Source organism: Centroberyx affinis, unplaced genomic scaffold, assembly GCF_046629955.1.
Source record: "Centroberyx affinis isolate AG114_WGS23_722 - 3 ecotype Tasmania unplaced genomic scaffold, CSIRO-AGI_Caff_v1 ptg001845l_1, whole genome shotgun sequence".
NCBI lineage: Eukaryota > Metazoa > Chordata > Actinopteri > Beryciformes > Berycidae > Centroberyx > Centroberyx affinis.
Window position 1 is genome coordinate 115,220 of NW_027280224.1, and position 12,791 is coordinate 128,010.

The 12,791-nt window shown below is 51.4% G+C and overlaps 24 non-coding genes across 24 annotated transcripts; all 24 read left to right on the plus strand.

Moving 5' to 3' along the window:
* The first annotated feature begins 69 nt into the window (after window positions 1-69).
* LOC139652767 (U1 spliceosomal RNA) lies at window positions 70-233 on the plus strand. The gene has a single exon (XR_011695811.1). It is a non-coding gene; the product is annotated as a U1 spliceosomal RNA (small nuclear RNA).
* A 380-nt stretch (window positions 234-613) lies between these two features.
* On the plus strand, window positions 614-777 carry LOC139652768 (U1 spliceosomal RNA). Its single transcript, XR_011695812.1, has one exon. It is a non-coding gene; the product is annotated as a U1 spliceosomal RNA (small nuclear RNA).
* Window positions 778-1,162: 385 nt separating this feature from the next.
* Window positions 1,163-1,326, plus strand: LOC139652770 (U1 spliceosomal RNA). Its single transcript, XR_011695814.1, has one exon. It is a non-coding gene; the product is annotated as a U1 spliceosomal RNA (small nuclear RNA).
* Window positions 1,327-1,702: 376 nt separating this feature from the next.
* LOC139652771 (U1 spliceosomal RNA) lies at window positions 1,703-1,866 on the plus strand. Its single transcript, XR_011695815.1, has one exon. It is a non-coding gene; the product is annotated as a U1 spliceosomal RNA (small nuclear RNA).
* A 371-nt stretch (window positions 1,867-2,237) lies between these two features.
* On the plus strand, window positions 2,238-2,401 carry LOC139652772 (U1 spliceosomal RNA). The gene has a single exon (XR_011695816.1). It is a non-coding gene; the product is annotated as a U1 spliceosomal RNA (small nuclear RNA).
* A 371-nt stretch (window positions 2,402-2,772) lies between these two features.
* On the plus strand, window positions 2,773-2,936 carry LOC139652773 (U1 spliceosomal RNA). The gene has a single exon (XR_011695817.1). It is a non-coding gene; the product is annotated as a U1 spliceosomal RNA (small nuclear RNA).
* Window positions 2,937-3,311: 375 nt separating this feature from the next.
* LOC139652774 (U1 spliceosomal RNA) lies at window positions 3,312-3,475 on the plus strand. Its single transcript, XR_011695818.1, has one exon. It is a non-coding gene; the product is annotated as a U1 spliceosomal RNA (small nuclear RNA).
* Window positions 3,476-3,850: 375 nt separating this feature from the next.
* LOC139652775 (U1 spliceosomal RNA) lies at window positions 3,851-4,014 on the plus strand. Its single transcript, XR_011695819.1, has one exon. It is a non-coding gene; the product is annotated as a U1 spliceosomal RNA (small nuclear RNA).
* A 380-nt stretch (window positions 4,015-4,394) lies between these two features.
* Window positions 4,395-4,558, plus strand: LOC139652776 (U1 spliceosomal RNA). Its single transcript, XR_011695820.1, has one exon. It is a non-coding gene; the product is annotated as a U1 spliceosomal RNA (small nuclear RNA).
* Window positions 4,559-4,943: 385 nt separating this feature from the next.
* Window positions 4,944-5,107, plus strand: LOC139652777 (U1 spliceosomal RNA). Its single transcript, XR_011695821.1, has one exon. It is a non-coding gene; the product is annotated as a U1 spliceosomal RNA (small nuclear RNA).
* A 380-nt stretch (window positions 5,108-5,487) lies between these two features.
* On the plus strand, window positions 5,488-5,651 carry LOC139652778 (U1 spliceosomal RNA). The gene has a single exon (XR_011695822.1). It is a non-coding gene; the product is annotated as a U1 spliceosomal RNA (small nuclear RNA).
* A 385-nt stretch (window positions 5,652-6,036) lies between these two features.
* LOC139652779 (U1 spliceosomal RNA) lies at window positions 6,037-6,200 on the plus strand. The gene has a single exon (XR_011695823.1). It is a non-coding gene; the product is annotated as a U1 spliceosomal RNA (small nuclear RNA).
* A 376-nt stretch (window positions 6,201-6,576) lies between these two features.
* Window positions 6,577-6,740, plus strand: LOC139652783 (U1 spliceosomal RNA). Its single transcript, XR_011695825.1, has one exon. It is a non-coding gene; the product is annotated as a U1 spliceosomal RNA (small nuclear RNA).
* Window positions 6,741-7,116: 376 nt separating this feature from the next.
* LOC139652784 (U1 spliceosomal RNA) lies at window positions 7,117-7,280 on the plus strand. Its single transcript, XR_011695826.1, has one exon. It is a non-coding gene; the product is annotated as a U1 spliceosomal RNA (small nuclear RNA).
* Window positions 7,281-7,651: 371 nt separating this feature from the next.
* LOC139652785 (U1 spliceosomal RNA) lies at window positions 7,652-7,815 on the plus strand. Its single transcript, XR_011695827.1, has one exon. It is a non-coding gene; the product is annotated as a U1 spliceosomal RNA (small nuclear RNA).
* Window positions 7,816-8,186: 371 nt separating this feature from the next.
* LOC139652786 (U1 spliceosomal RNA) lies at window positions 8,187-8,350 on the plus strand. The gene has a single exon (XR_011695828.1). It is a non-coding gene; the product is annotated as a U1 spliceosomal RNA (small nuclear RNA).
* A 375-nt stretch (window positions 8,351-8,725) lies between these two features.
* On the plus strand, window positions 8,726-8,889 carry LOC139652787 (U1 spliceosomal RNA). Its single transcript, XR_011695829.1, has one exon. It is a non-coding gene; the product is annotated as a U1 spliceosomal RNA (small nuclear RNA).
* A 380-nt stretch (window positions 8,890-9,269) lies between these two features.
* Window positions 9,270-9,433, plus strand: LOC139652788 (U1 spliceosomal RNA). Its single transcript, XR_011695830.1, has one exon. It is a non-coding gene; the product is annotated as a U1 spliceosomal RNA (small nuclear RNA).
* A 380-nt stretch (window positions 9,434-9,813) lies between these two features.
* LOC139652789 (U1 spliceosomal RNA) lies at window positions 9,814-9,977 on the plus strand. Its single transcript, XR_011695831.1, has one exon. It is a non-coding gene; the product is annotated as a U1 spliceosomal RNA (small nuclear RNA).
* Window positions 9,978-10,352: 375 nt separating this feature from the next.
* LOC139652790 (U1 spliceosomal RNA) lies at window positions 10,353-10,516 on the plus strand. Its single transcript, XR_011695832.1, has one exon. It is a non-coding gene; the product is annotated as a U1 spliceosomal RNA (small nuclear RNA).
* Window positions 10,517-10,891: 375 nt separating this feature from the next.
* Window positions 10,892-11,055, plus strand: LOC139652791 (U1 spliceosomal RNA). Its single transcript, XR_011695833.1, has one exon. It is a non-coding gene; the product is annotated as a U1 spliceosomal RNA (small nuclear RNA).
* A 380-nt stretch (window positions 11,056-11,435) lies between these two features.
* LOC139652792 (U1 spliceosomal RNA) lies at window positions 11,436-11,599 on the plus strand. Its single transcript, XR_011695834.1, has one exon. It is a non-coding gene; the product is annotated as a U1 spliceosomal RNA (small nuclear RNA).
* Window positions 11,600-11,974: 375 nt separating this feature from the next.
* On the plus strand, window positions 11,975-12,138 carry LOC139652794 (U1 spliceosomal RNA). Its single transcript, XR_011695836.1, has one exon. It is a non-coding gene; the product is annotated as a U1 spliceosomal RNA (small nuclear RNA).
* A 380-nt stretch (window positions 12,139-12,518) lies between these two features.
* LOC139652795 (U1 spliceosomal RNA) lies at window positions 12,519-12,682 on the plus strand. The gene has a single exon (XR_011695837.1). It is a non-coding gene; the product is annotated as a U1 spliceosomal RNA (small nuclear RNA).
* The last annotated feature ends 109 nt before the right edge of the window (window positions 12,683-12,791 follow it).

Here is a 12,791-nt window from a genome sequence, read left to right on the forward strand (position 1 = left end):
CATTGTACGCACCCTGAGCCAGAGTGGTATGTCTGCGGATGCCTCCCCCATCCCTGACATGCGCAACTCATACTTACCTGGCAGGGGAGATACCATGATCAAGAAGGTGGTTCACCCAGGGCGAGGCTCAGCCATTGCACTCCGGTTGTGCTGACCCCTGCGAATTCCCCAAATGTGGGAATCTCGACTGCATAATTTCTGGTAGTGGGGGACTGCGTTCGCGCTCTCCCCTGATGTTTTGTTGAAGTTAAGTGAAGTGACGTTCCTTGCGGGCACGCTGTGCTTTTTGGCTTTGTTGCAATTGCTGCTGGGCTGCCGTTGCTTCTTCCGACTTAGAAACGTCGCCAAGTGGTTTTGGATCCAGTTTCGTGTCGTTTGGTAGAGCAATGCATGATGGGAAAAAGAGAAAAACCTAAACAGAAGTAGCGTGCGTACCATGTATCCTAGTCAAATTGCAGCTCTGTTTTCCACTTGTCAGCGGCTGTGGTACAAAATGAGGATGAGCTGCTGCTGTTAAAGGCTCCGCGTGGACTCTGTGACGATTCATTGTACGCACCCTGAGCCAGAGTGGTATGTCTGCGGATGCCTCCCCCATCCCTGACATGCGCAACTCATACTTACCTGGCAGGGGAGATACCATGATCAAGAAGGTGGTTCACCCAGGGCGAGGCTCAGCCATTGCACTCCGGTTGTGCTGACCCCTGCGAATTCCCCAAATGTGGGAATCTCGACTGCATAATTTCTGGTAGTGGGGGACTGCGTTCGCGCTCTCCCCTGATGTTTTGTTGAAGTGAAGTGAAGTGAAGTGACGTTCCTTGCGGGCACGCTGTGCTTTTTGGCTTTGTTGCAATTGCTGCTGGGCTGCCGTTGCTTCTTCCGACTTAGAAACGTCGCCAAGTGGTTTTGGATCCAGTTTCGTGTCGTTTGGTAGAGCAATGCATGATGGGAAAAAGAGAAAAACCTAAACAGAAGTAGCGTGCGTACCATGTATCCTAGTCAAATTGCAGCTCTGTTTTCAACTTGTCAGCGGCTGTGGTACAAAATGAGGATGAGCTGCTGCTGTTAAAGGCTCCGCGTGGACTCTGTGACGATTCATTGTACGCACCCTGAGCCAGAGTGGTATGTCTGCGGATGCCTCCCCCATCCCTGACATGCGCAACTCATACTTACCTGGCAGGGGAGATACCATGATCAAGAAGGTGGTTCACCCAGGGCGAGGCTCAGCCATTGCACTCCGGTTGTGCTGACCCCTGCGAATTCCCCAAATGTGGGAATCTCGACTGCATAATTTCTGGTAGTGGGGGACTGCGTTCGCGCTCTCCCCTGATGTTTTGTTGAAGTGAAGTGAAGTGACGTTCCTTGCGGGCGTTCCTTTTTGGCTTTGTTGCAATTGCTGCTGGGCTGCCGTTGCTTCTTCCGACTTAGAAACGTCGCCAAGTGGTTTTGGATCCAGTTTCGTGTCGTTTGGTAGAGCAATGCATGATGGGAAAAAGAGAAAAACCTAAACAGAAGTAGCGTGCGTACCATGTATCCTAGTCAAATTGCAGCTCTGTTTTCAACTTGTCAGCGGCTGTGGTACAAAATGAGGATGAGCTGCTGCTGTTAAAGGCTCCGCGTGGACTCTGTGACGATTCATTGTACGCACCCTGAGCCAGAGTGGTATGTCTGCGGATGCCTCCCCCATCCCTGACATGCGCAACTCATACTTACCTGGCAGGGGAGATACCATGATCAAGAAGGTGGTTCACCCAGGGCGAGGCTCAGCCATTGCACTCCGGTTGTGCTGACCCCTGCGAATTCCCCAAATGTGGGAATCTCGACTGCATAATTTCTGGTAGTGGGGGACTGCGTTCGCGCTCTCCCCTGATGTTTTGTTGAAGTGAAGTGACGTTCCTTGCGGGCGTTCCTTTTTGGCTTTGTTGCAATTGCTGCTGGGCTGCCGTTGCTTCTTCCGACTTAGAAACGTCGCCAAGTGGTTTTGGATCCAGTTTCGTGTCGTTTGGTAGAGCAATGCATGATGGGAAAAAGAGAAAAACCTAAACAGAAGTAGCGTGCGTACCATGTATCCTAGTCAAATTGCAGCTCTGTTTTCAACTTGTCAGCGGCTGTGGTACAAAATGAGGATGAGCTGCTGCTGTTAAAGGCTCCGCGTGGACTCTGTGACGATTCATTGTACGCACCCTGAGCCAGAGTGGTATGTCTGCGGATGCCTCCCCCATCCCTGACATGCGCAACTCATACTTACCTGGCAGGGGAGATACCATGATCAAGAAGGTGGTTCACCCAGGGCGAGGCTCAGCCATTGCACTCCGGTTGTGCTGACCCCTGCGAATTCCCCAAATGTGGGAATCTCGACTGCATAATTTCTGGTAGTGGGGGACTGCGTTCGCGCTCTCCCCTGATGTTTTGTTGAAGTGAAGTGACGTTCCTTGCGGGCGTTCCTTTTTGGCTTTGTTGCAATTGCTGCTGGGCTGCCGTTGCTTCTTCCGACTTAGAAACGTCGCCAAGTGGTTTTGGATCCAGTTTCGTGTCGTTTGGTAGAGCAATGCATGATGGGAAAAAGAGAAAAACCTAAACAGAAGTAGCGTGCGTACCATGTATCCTAGTCAAATTGCAGCTCTGTTTTCAACTTGTCAGCGGCTGTGGTACAAAATGAGGATGAGCTGCTGCTGTTAAAGGCTCCGCGTGGACTCTGTGACGATTCATTGTACGCACCCTGAGCCAGAGTGGTATGTCTGCGGATGCCTCCCCCATCCCTGACATGCGCAACTCATACTTACCTGGCAGGGGAGATACCATGATCAAGAAGGTGGTTCACCCAGGGCGAGGCTCAGCCATTGCACTCCGGTTGTGCTGACCCCTGCGAATTCCCCAAATGTGGGAATCTCGACTGCATAATTTCTGGTAGTGGGGGACTGCGTTCGCGCTCTCCCCTGATGTTTTGTTGAAGTGAAGTGACGTTCCTTGCGGGCACTCTGAGCTTTTTGGCTTTGTTGCAATTGCTGCTGGGCTGCCGTTGCTTCTTCCGACTTAGAAACGTCGCCAAGGGGTTTTGGATCCAGTTTCGTGTCGTTTTGTAGAGCAATGCATGATGGGAAAAAGAGAAAAACCTAAACAGAAGTAGCGTGCGTACCATGTATCCTAGTCAAATTGCAGCTCTGTTTTCAACTTGTCAGCGGCTGTGGTACAAAATGAGGATGAGCTGCTGCTGTTAAAGGCTCCGCGTGGACTCTGTGACGATTCATTGTACGCACCCTGAGCCAGAGTGGTATGTCTGCGGATGCCTCCCCCATCCCTGACATGCGCAACTCATACTTACCTGGCAGGGGAGATACCATGATCAAGAAGGTGGTTCACCCAGGGCGAGGCTCAGCCATTGCACTCCGGTTGTGCTGACCCCTGCGAATTCCCCAAATGTGGGAATCTCGACTGCATAATTTCTGGTAGTGGGGGACTGCGTTCGCGCTCTCCCCTGATGTTTTGTTGAAGTGAAGTGACGTTCCTTGCGGGCACTCTGAGCTTTTTGGCTTTGTTGCAATTGCTGCTGGGCTGCCGTTGCTTCTTCCGACTTAGAAACGTCGCCAAGTGGTTTTGGATCCAGTTTCGTGTCGTTTTGTAGAGCAATGCATGATGGGAAAAAGAGAAAAACCTAAACAGAAGTAGCGTGCGTACCATGTATCCTAGTCAAATTGCAGCTCTGTTTTCAACTTGTCAGCGGCTGTGGTACAAAATGAGGATGAGCTGCTGCTGTTAAAGGCTCCGCGTGGACTCTGTGACGATTCATTGTACGCACCCTGAGCCAGAGTGGTATGTCTGCGGATGCCTCCCCCATCCCTGACATGCGCAACTCATACTTACCTGGCAGGGGAGATACCATGATCAAGAAGGTGGTTCACCCAGGGCGAGGCTCAGCCATTGCACTCCGGTTGTGCTGACCCCTGCGAATTCCCCAAATGTGGGAATCTCGACTGCATAATTTCTGGTAGTGGGGGACTGCGTTCGCGCTCTCCCCTGATGTTTTGTTGAAGTTAAGTGAAGTGACGTTCCTTGCGGGCACGCTGTGCTTTTTGGCTTTGTTGCAATTGCTGCTGGGCTGCCGTTGCTTCTTCCGACTTAGAAACGTCGCCAAGTGGTTTTTGATCCAGTTTCGTGTCGTTTGGTAGAGCAATGCATGATGGGAAAAAGAGAAAAACCTAAACAGAAGTAGCGTGCGTACCATGTATCCTAGTCAAATTGCAGCTCTGTTTTCCACTTGTCAGCGGCTGTGGTACAAAATGAGGATGAGCTGCTGCTGTTAAAGGCTCCGCGTGGACTCTGTGACGATTCATTGTACGCACCCTGAGCCAGAGTGGTATGTCTGCGGATGCCTCCCCCATCCCTGACATGCGCAACTCATACTTACCTGGCAGGGGAGATACCATGATCAAGAAGGTGGTTCACCCAGGGCGAGGCTCAGCCATTGCACTCCGGTTGTGCTGACCCCTGCGAATTCCCCAAATGTGGGAATCTCGACTGCATAATTTCTGGTAGTGGGGGACTGCGTTCGCGCTCTCCCCTGATGTTTTGTTGAAGTGAAGTGAAGTGAAGTGACGTTCCTTGCGGGCACGCTGTGCTTTTTGGCTTTGTTGCAATTGCTGCTGGGCTGCCGTTGCTTCTTCCGACTTAGAAACGTCGCCAAGTGGTTTTGGATCCAGTTTCGTGTCGTTTGGTAGAGCAATGCATGATGGGAAAAAGAGAAAAACCTAAACAGAAGTAGCGTGCGTACCATGTATCCTAGTCAAATTGCAGCTCTGTTTTCAACTTGTCAGCGGCTGTGGTACAAAATGAGGATGAGCTGCTGCTGTTAAAGGCTCCGCGTGGACTCTGTGACGATTCATTGTACGCACCCTGAGCCAGAGTGGTATGTCTGCGGATGCCTCCCCCATCCCTGACATGCGCAACTCATACTTACCTGGCAGGGGAGATACCATGATCAAGAAGGTGGTTCACCCAGGGCGAGGCTCAGCCATTGCACTCCGGTTGTGCTGACCCCTGCGAATTCCCCAAATGTGGGAATCTCGACTGCATAATTTCTGGTAGTGGGGGACTGCGTTCGCGCTCTCCCCTGATGTTTTGTTGAAGTTAAGTGAAGTGACGTTCCTTGCGGGCACTCTGAGCTTTTTGGCTTTGTTGCAATTGCTGCTGGGCTGCCGTTGCTTCTTCCGACTTAGAAACGTCGCCAAGGGGTTTTGGATCCAGTTTCGTGTCGTTTTGTAGAGCAATGCATGATGGGAAAAAGAGAAAAACCTAAACAGAAGTAGCGTGCGTACCATGTATCCTAGTCAAATTGCAGCTCTGTTTTCCACTTGTCAGCGGCTGTGGTACAAAATGAGGATGAGCTGCTGCTGTTAAAGGCTCCGCGTGGACTCTGTGACGATTCATTGTACGCACCCTGAGCCAGAGTGGTATGTCTGCGGATGCCTCCCCCATCCCTGACATGCGCAACTCATACTTACCTGGCAGGGGAGATACCATGATCAAGAAGGTGGTTCACCCAGGGCGAGGCTCAGCCATTGCACTCCGGTTGTGCTGACCCCTGCGAATTCCCCAAATGTGGGAATCTCGACTGCATAATTTCTGGTAGTGGGGGACTGCGTTCGCGCTCTCCCCTGATGTTTTGTTGAAGTGAAGTGAAGTGAAGTGACGTTCCTTGCGGGCACGCTGTGCTTTTTGGCTTTGTTGCAATTGCTGCTGGGCTGCCGTTGCTTCTTCCGACTTAGAAACGTCGCCAAGTGGTTTTGGATCCAGTTTCGTGTCGTTTGGTAGAGCAATGCATGATGGGAAAAAGAGAAAAACCTAAACAGAAGTAGCGTGCGTACCATGTATCCTAGTCAAATTGCAGCTCTGTTTTCAACTTGTCAGCGGCTGTGGTACAAAATGAGGATGAGCTGCTGCTGTTAAAGGCTCCGCGTGGACTCTGTGACGATTCATTGTACGCACCCTGAGCCAGAGTGGTATGTCTGCGGATGCCTCCCCCATCCCTGACATGCGCAACTCATACTTACCTGGCAGGGGAGATACCATGATCAAGAAGGTGGTTCACCCAGGGCGAGGCTCAGCCATTGCACTCCGGTTGTGCTGACCCCTGCGAATTCCCCAAATGTGGGAATCTCGACTGCATAATTTCTGGTAGTGGGGGACTGCGTTCGCGCTCTCCCCTGATGTTTTGTTGAAGTGAAGTGAAGTGACGTTCCTTGCGGGCGTTCCTTTTTGGCTTTGTTGCAATTGCTGCTGGGCTGCCGTTGCTTCTTCCGACTTAGAAACGTCGCCAAGTGGTTTTGGATCCAGTTTCGTGTCGTTTGGTAGAGCAATGCATGATGGGAAAAAGAGAAAAACCTAAACAGAAGTAGCGTGCGTACCATGTATCCTAGTCAAATTGCAGCTCTGTTTTCAACTTGTCAGCGGCTGTGGTACAAAATGAGGATGAGCTGCTGCTGTTAAAGGCTCCGCGTGGACTCTGTGACGATTCATTGTACGCACCCTGAGCCAGAGTGGTATGTCTGCGGATGCCTCCCCCATCCCTGACATGCGCAACTCATACTTACCTGGCAGGGGAGATACCATGATCAAGAAGGTGGTTCACCCAGGGCGAGGCTCAGCCATTGCACTCCGGTTGTGCTGACCCCTGCGAATTCCCCAAATGTGGGAATCTCGACTGCATAATTTCTGGTAGTGGGGGACTGCGTTCGCGCTCTCCCCTGATGTTTTGTTGAAGTGAAGTGAAGTGACGTTCCTTGCGGGCGTTCCTTTTTGGCTTTGTTGCAATTGCTGCTGGGCTGCCGTTGCTTCTTCCGACTTAGAAACGTCGCCAAGTGGTTTTGGATCCAGTTTCGTGTCGTTTGGTAGAGCAATGCATGATGGGAAAAAGAGAAAAACCTAAACAGAAGTAGCGTGCGTACCATGTATCCTAGTCAAATTGCAGCTCTGTTTTCAACTTGTCAGCGGCTGTGGTACAAAATGAGGATGAGCTGCTGCTGTTAAAGGCTCCGCGTGGACTCTGTGACGATTCATTGTACGCACCCTGAGCCAGAGTGGTATGTCTGCGGATGCCTCCCCCATCCCTGACATGCGCAACTCATACTTACCTGGCAGGGGAGATACCATGATCAAGAAGGTGGTTCACCCAGGGCGAGGCTCAGCCATTGCACTCCGGTTGTGCTGACCCCTGCGAATTCCCCAAATGTGGGAATCTCGACTGCATAATTTCTGGTAGTGGGGGACTGCGTTCGCGCTCTCCCCTGATGTTTTGTTGAAGTGAAGTGACGTTCCTTGCGGGCGTTCCTTTTTGGCTTTGTTGCAATTGCTGCTGGGCTGCCGTTGCTTCTTCCGACTTAGAAACGTCGCCAAGTGGTTTTGGATCCAGTTTCGTGTCGTTTGGTAGAGCAATGCATGATGGGAAAAAGAGAAAAACCTAAACAGAAGTAGCGTGCGTACCATGTATCCTAGTCAAATTGCAGCTCTGTTTTCAACTTGTCAGCGGCTGTGGTACAAAATGAGGATGAGCTGCTGCTGTTAAAGGCTCCGCGTGGACTCTGTGACGATTCATTGTACGCACCCTGAGCCAGAGTGGTATGTCTGCGGATGCCTCCCCCATCCCTGACATGCGCAACTCATACTTACCTGGCAGGGGAGATACCATGATCAAGAAGGTGGTTCACCCAGGGCGAGGCTCAGCCATTGCACTCCGGTTGTGCTGACCCCTGCGAATTCCCCAAATGTGGGAATCTCGACTGCATAATTTCTGGTAGTGGGGGACTGCGTTCGCGCTCTCCCCTGATGTTTTGTTGAAGTGAAGTGACGTTCCTTGCGGGCGTTCCTTTTTGGCTTTGTTGCAATTGCTGCTGGGCTGCCGTTGCTTCTTCCGACTTAGAAACGTCGCCAAGTGGTTTTGGATCCAGTTTCGTGTCGTTTGGTAGAGCAATGCATGATGGGAAAAAGAGAAAAACCTAAACAGAAGTAGCGTGCGTACCATGTATCCTAGTCAAATTGCAGCTCTGTTTTCAACTTGTCAGCGGCTGTGGTACAAAATGAGGATGAGCTGCTGCTGTTAAAGGCTCCGCGTGGACTCTGTGACGATTCATTGTACGCACCCTGAGCCAGAGTGGTATGTCTGCGGATGCCTCCCCCATCCCTGACATGCGCAACTCATACTTACCTGGCAGGGGAGATACCATGATCAAGAAGGTGGTTCACCCAGGGCGAGGCTCAGCCATTGCACTCCGGTTGTGCTGACCCCTGCGAATTCCCCAAATGTGGGAATCTCGACTGCATAATTTCTGGTAGTGGGGGACTGCGTTCGCGCTCTCCCCTGATGTTTTGTTGAAGTGAAGTGACGTTCCTTGCGGGCACTCTGAGCTTTTTGGCTTTGTTGCAATTGCTGCTGGGCTGCCGTTGCTTCTTCCGACTTAGAAACGTCGCCAAGTGGTTTTGGATCCAGTTTCGTGTCGTTTTGTAGAGCAATGCATGATGGGAAAAAGAGAAAAACCTAAACAGAAGTAGCGTGCGTACCATGTATCCTAGTCAAATTGCAGCTCTGTTTTCAACTTGTCAGCGGCTGTGGTACAAAATGAGGATGAGCTGCTGCTGTTAAAGGCTCCGCGTGGACTCTGTGACGATTCATTGTACGCACCCTGAGCCAGAGTGGTATGTCTGCGGATGCCTCCCCCATCCCTGACATGCGCAACTCATACTTACCTGGCAGGGGAGATACCATGATCAAGAAGGTGGTTCACCCAGGGCGAGGCTCAGCCATTGCACTCCGGTTGTGCTGACCCCTGCGAATTCCCCAAATGTGGGAATCTCGACTGCATAATTTCTGGTAGTGGGGGACTGCGTTCGCGCTCTCCCCTGATGTTTTGTTGAAGTTAAGTGAAGTGACGTTCCTTGCGGGCACGCTGTGCTTTTTGGCTTTGTTGCAATTGCTGCTGGGCTGCCGTTGCTTCTTCCGACTTAGAAACGTCGCCAAGTGGTTTTGGATCCAGTTTCGTGTCGTTTGGTAGAGCAATGCATGATGGGAAAAAGAGAAAAACCTAAACAGAAGTAGCGTGCGTACCATGTATCCTAGTCAAATTGCAGCTCTGTTTTCCACTTGTCAGCGGCTGTGGTACAAAATGAGGATGAGCTGCTGCTGTTAAAGGCTCCGCGTGGACTCTGTGACGATTCATTGTACGCACCCTGAGCCAGAGTGGTATGTCTGCGGATGCCTCCCCCATCCCTGACATGCGCAACTCATACTTACCTGGCAGGGGAGATACCATGATCAAGAAGGTGGTTCACCCAGGGCGAGGCTCAGCCATTGCACTCCGGTTGTGCTGACCCCTGCGAATTCCCCAAATGTGGGAATCTCGACTGCATAATTTCTGGTAGTGGGGGACTGCGTTCGCGCTCTCCCCTGATGTTTTGTTGAAGTTAAGTGAAGTGACGTTCCTTGCGGGCACGCTGTGCTTTTTGGCTTTGTTGCAATTGCTGCTGGGCTGCCGTTGCTTCTTCCGACTTAGAAACGTCGCCAAGTGGTTTTTGATCCAGTTTCGTGTCGTTTGGTAGAGCAATGCATGATGGGAAAAAGAGAAAAACCTAAACAGAAGTAGCGTGCGTACCATGTATCCTAGTCAAATTGCAGCTCTGTTTTCCACTTGTCAGCGGCTGTGGTACAAAATGAGGATGAGCTGCTGCTGTTAAAGGCTCCGCGTGGACTCTGTGACGATTCATTGTACGCACCCTGAGCCAGAGTGGTATGTCTGCGGATGCCTCCCCCATCCCTGACATGCGCAACTCATACTTACCTGGCAGGGGAGATACCATGATCAAGAAGGTGGTTCACCCAGGGCGAGGCTCAGCCATTGCACTCCGGTTGTGCTGACCCCTGCGAATTCCCCAAATGTGGGAATCTCGACTGCATAATTTCTGGTAGTGGGGGACTGCGTTCGCGCTCTCCCCTGATGTTTTGTTGAAGTGAAGTGACGTTCCTTGCGGGCACGCTGAGCTTTTTGGCTTTGTTGCAATTGCTGCTGGGCTGCCGTTGCTTCTTCCGACTTAGAAACGTCGCCAAGTGGTTTTGGATCCAGTTTCGTGTCGTTTGGTAGAGCAATGCATGATGGGAAAAAGAGAAAAACCTAAACAGAAGTAGCGTGCGTACCATGTATCCTAGTCAAATTGCAGCTCTGTTTTCAACTTGTCAGCGGCTGTGGTACAAAATGAGGATGAGCTGCTGCTGTTAAAGGCTCCGCGTGGACTCTGTGACGATTCATTGTACGCACCCTGAGCCAGAGTGGTATGTCTGCGGATGCCTCCCCCATCCCTGACATGCGCAACTCATACTTACCTGGCAGGGGAGATACCATGATCAAGAAGGTGGTTCACCCAGGGCGAGGCTCAGCCATTGCACTCCGGTTGTGCTGACCCCTGCGAATTCCCCAAATGTGGGAATCTCGACTGCATAATTTCTGGTAGTGGGGGACTGCGTTCGCGCTCTCCCCTGATGTTTTGTTGAAGTGAAGTGACGTTCCTTGCGGGCACTCTGAGCTTTTTGGCTTTGTTGCAATTGCTGCTGGGCTGCCGTTGCTTCTTCCGACTTAGAAACGTCGCCAAGTGGTTTTGGATCCAGTTTCGTGTCGTTTTGTAGAGCAATGCATGATGGGAAAAAGAGAAAAACCTAAACAGAAGTAGCGTGCGTACCATGTATCCTAGTCAAATTGCAGCTCTGTTTTCAACTTGTCAGCGGCTGTGGTACAAAATGAGGATGAGCTGCTGCTGTTAAAGGCTCCGCGTGGACTCTGTGACGATTCATTGTACGCACCCTGAGCCAGAGTGGTATGTCTGCGGATGCCTCCCCCATCCCTGACATGCGCAACTCATACTTACCTGGCAGGGGAGATACCATGATCAAGAAGGTGGTTCACCCAGGGCGAGGCTCAGCCATTGCACTCCGGTTGTGCTGACCCCTGCGAATTCCCCAAATGTGGGAATCTCGACTGCATAATTTCTGGTAGTGGGGGACTGCGTTCGCGCTCTCCCCTGATGTTTTGTTGAAGTTAAGTGAAGTGACGTTCCTTGCGGGCACGCTGTGCTTTTTGGCTTTGTTGCAATTGCTGCTGGGCTGCCGTTGCTTCTTCCGACTTAGAAACGTCGCCAAGTGGTTTTTGATCCAGTTTCGTGTCGTTTGGTAGAGCAATGCATGATGGGAAAAAGAGAAAAACCTAAACAGAAGTAGCGTGCGTACCATGTATCCTAGTCAAATTGCAGCTCTGTTTTCCACTTGTCAGCGGCTGTGGTACAAAATGAGGATGAGCTGCTGCTGTTAAAGGCTCCGCGTGGACTCTGTGACGATTCATTGTACGCACCCTGAGCCAGAGTGGTATGTCTGCGGATGCCTCCCCCATCCCTGACATGCGCAACTCATACTTACCTGGCAGGGGAGATACCATGATCAAGAAGGTGGTTCACCCAGGGCGAGGCTCAGCCATTGCACTCCGGTTGTGCTGACCCCTGCGAATTCCCCAAATGTGGGAATCTCGACTGCATAATTTCTGGTAGTGGGGGACTGCGTTCGCGCTCTCCCCTGATGTTTTGTTGAAGTGAAGTGACGTTCCTTGCGGGCACGCTGAGCTTTTTGGCTTTGTTGCAATTGCTGCTGGGCTGCCGTTGCTTCTTCCGACTTAGAAACGTCGCCAAGTGGTTTTGGATCCAGTTTCGTGTCGTTTGGTAGAGCAATGCATGATGGGAAAAAGAGAAAAACCTAAACAGAAGTAGCGTGCGTACCATGTATCCTAGTCAAATTGCAGCTCTGTTTTCAACTTGTCAGCGGCTGTGGTACAAAATGAGGATGAGCTGCTGCTGTTAAAGGCTCCGCGTGGACTCTGTGACGATTCATTGTACGCACCCTGAGCCAGAGTGGTATGTCTGCGGATGCCTCCCCCATCCCTGACATGCGCAACTCATACTTACCTGGCAGGGGAGATACCATGATCAAGAAGGTGGTTCACCCAGGGCGAGGCTCAGCCATTGCACTCCGGTTGTGCTGACCCCTGCGAATTCCCCAAATGTGGGAATCTCGACTGCATAATTTCTGGTAGTGGGGGACTGCGTTCGCGCTCTCCCCTGATGTTTTGTTGAAGTTAAGTGAAGTGACGTTCCTTGCGGGCACGCTGTGCTTTTTGGCTTTGTTGCAATTGCTGCTGGGCTGCCGTTGCTTCTTCCGACTTAGAAACGTCGCCAAGTGGTTTTGGATCCAGTTTCGTGTCGTTTGGTAGAGCAATGCATGATGGGAAAAAGAGAAAAACCTAAACAGAAGTAGCGTGCGTACCATGTATCCTAGTCAAATTGCAGCTCTGTTTTCCACTTGTCAGCGGCTGTGGTACAAAATGAGGATGAGCTGCTGCTGTTAAAGGCTCCGCGTGGACTCTGTGACGATTCATTGTACGCACCCTGAGCCAGAGTGGTATGTCTGCGGATGCCTCCCCCATCCCTGACATGCGCAACTCATACTTACCTGGCAGGGGAGATACCATGATCAAGAAGGTGGTTCACCCAGGGCGAGGCTCAGCCATTGCACTCCGGTTGTGCTGACCCCTGCGAATTCCCCAAATGTGGGAATCTCGACTGCATAATTTCTGGTAGTGGGGGACTGCGTTCGCGCTCTCCCCTGATGTTTTGTTGAAGTGAAGTGAAGTGAAGTGACGTTCCTTGCGGGCACGCTGTGCTTTTTGGCTTTGTTGCAATTGCTGCTGGGCTGCCGTTGCTTCTTCCGACTTAGA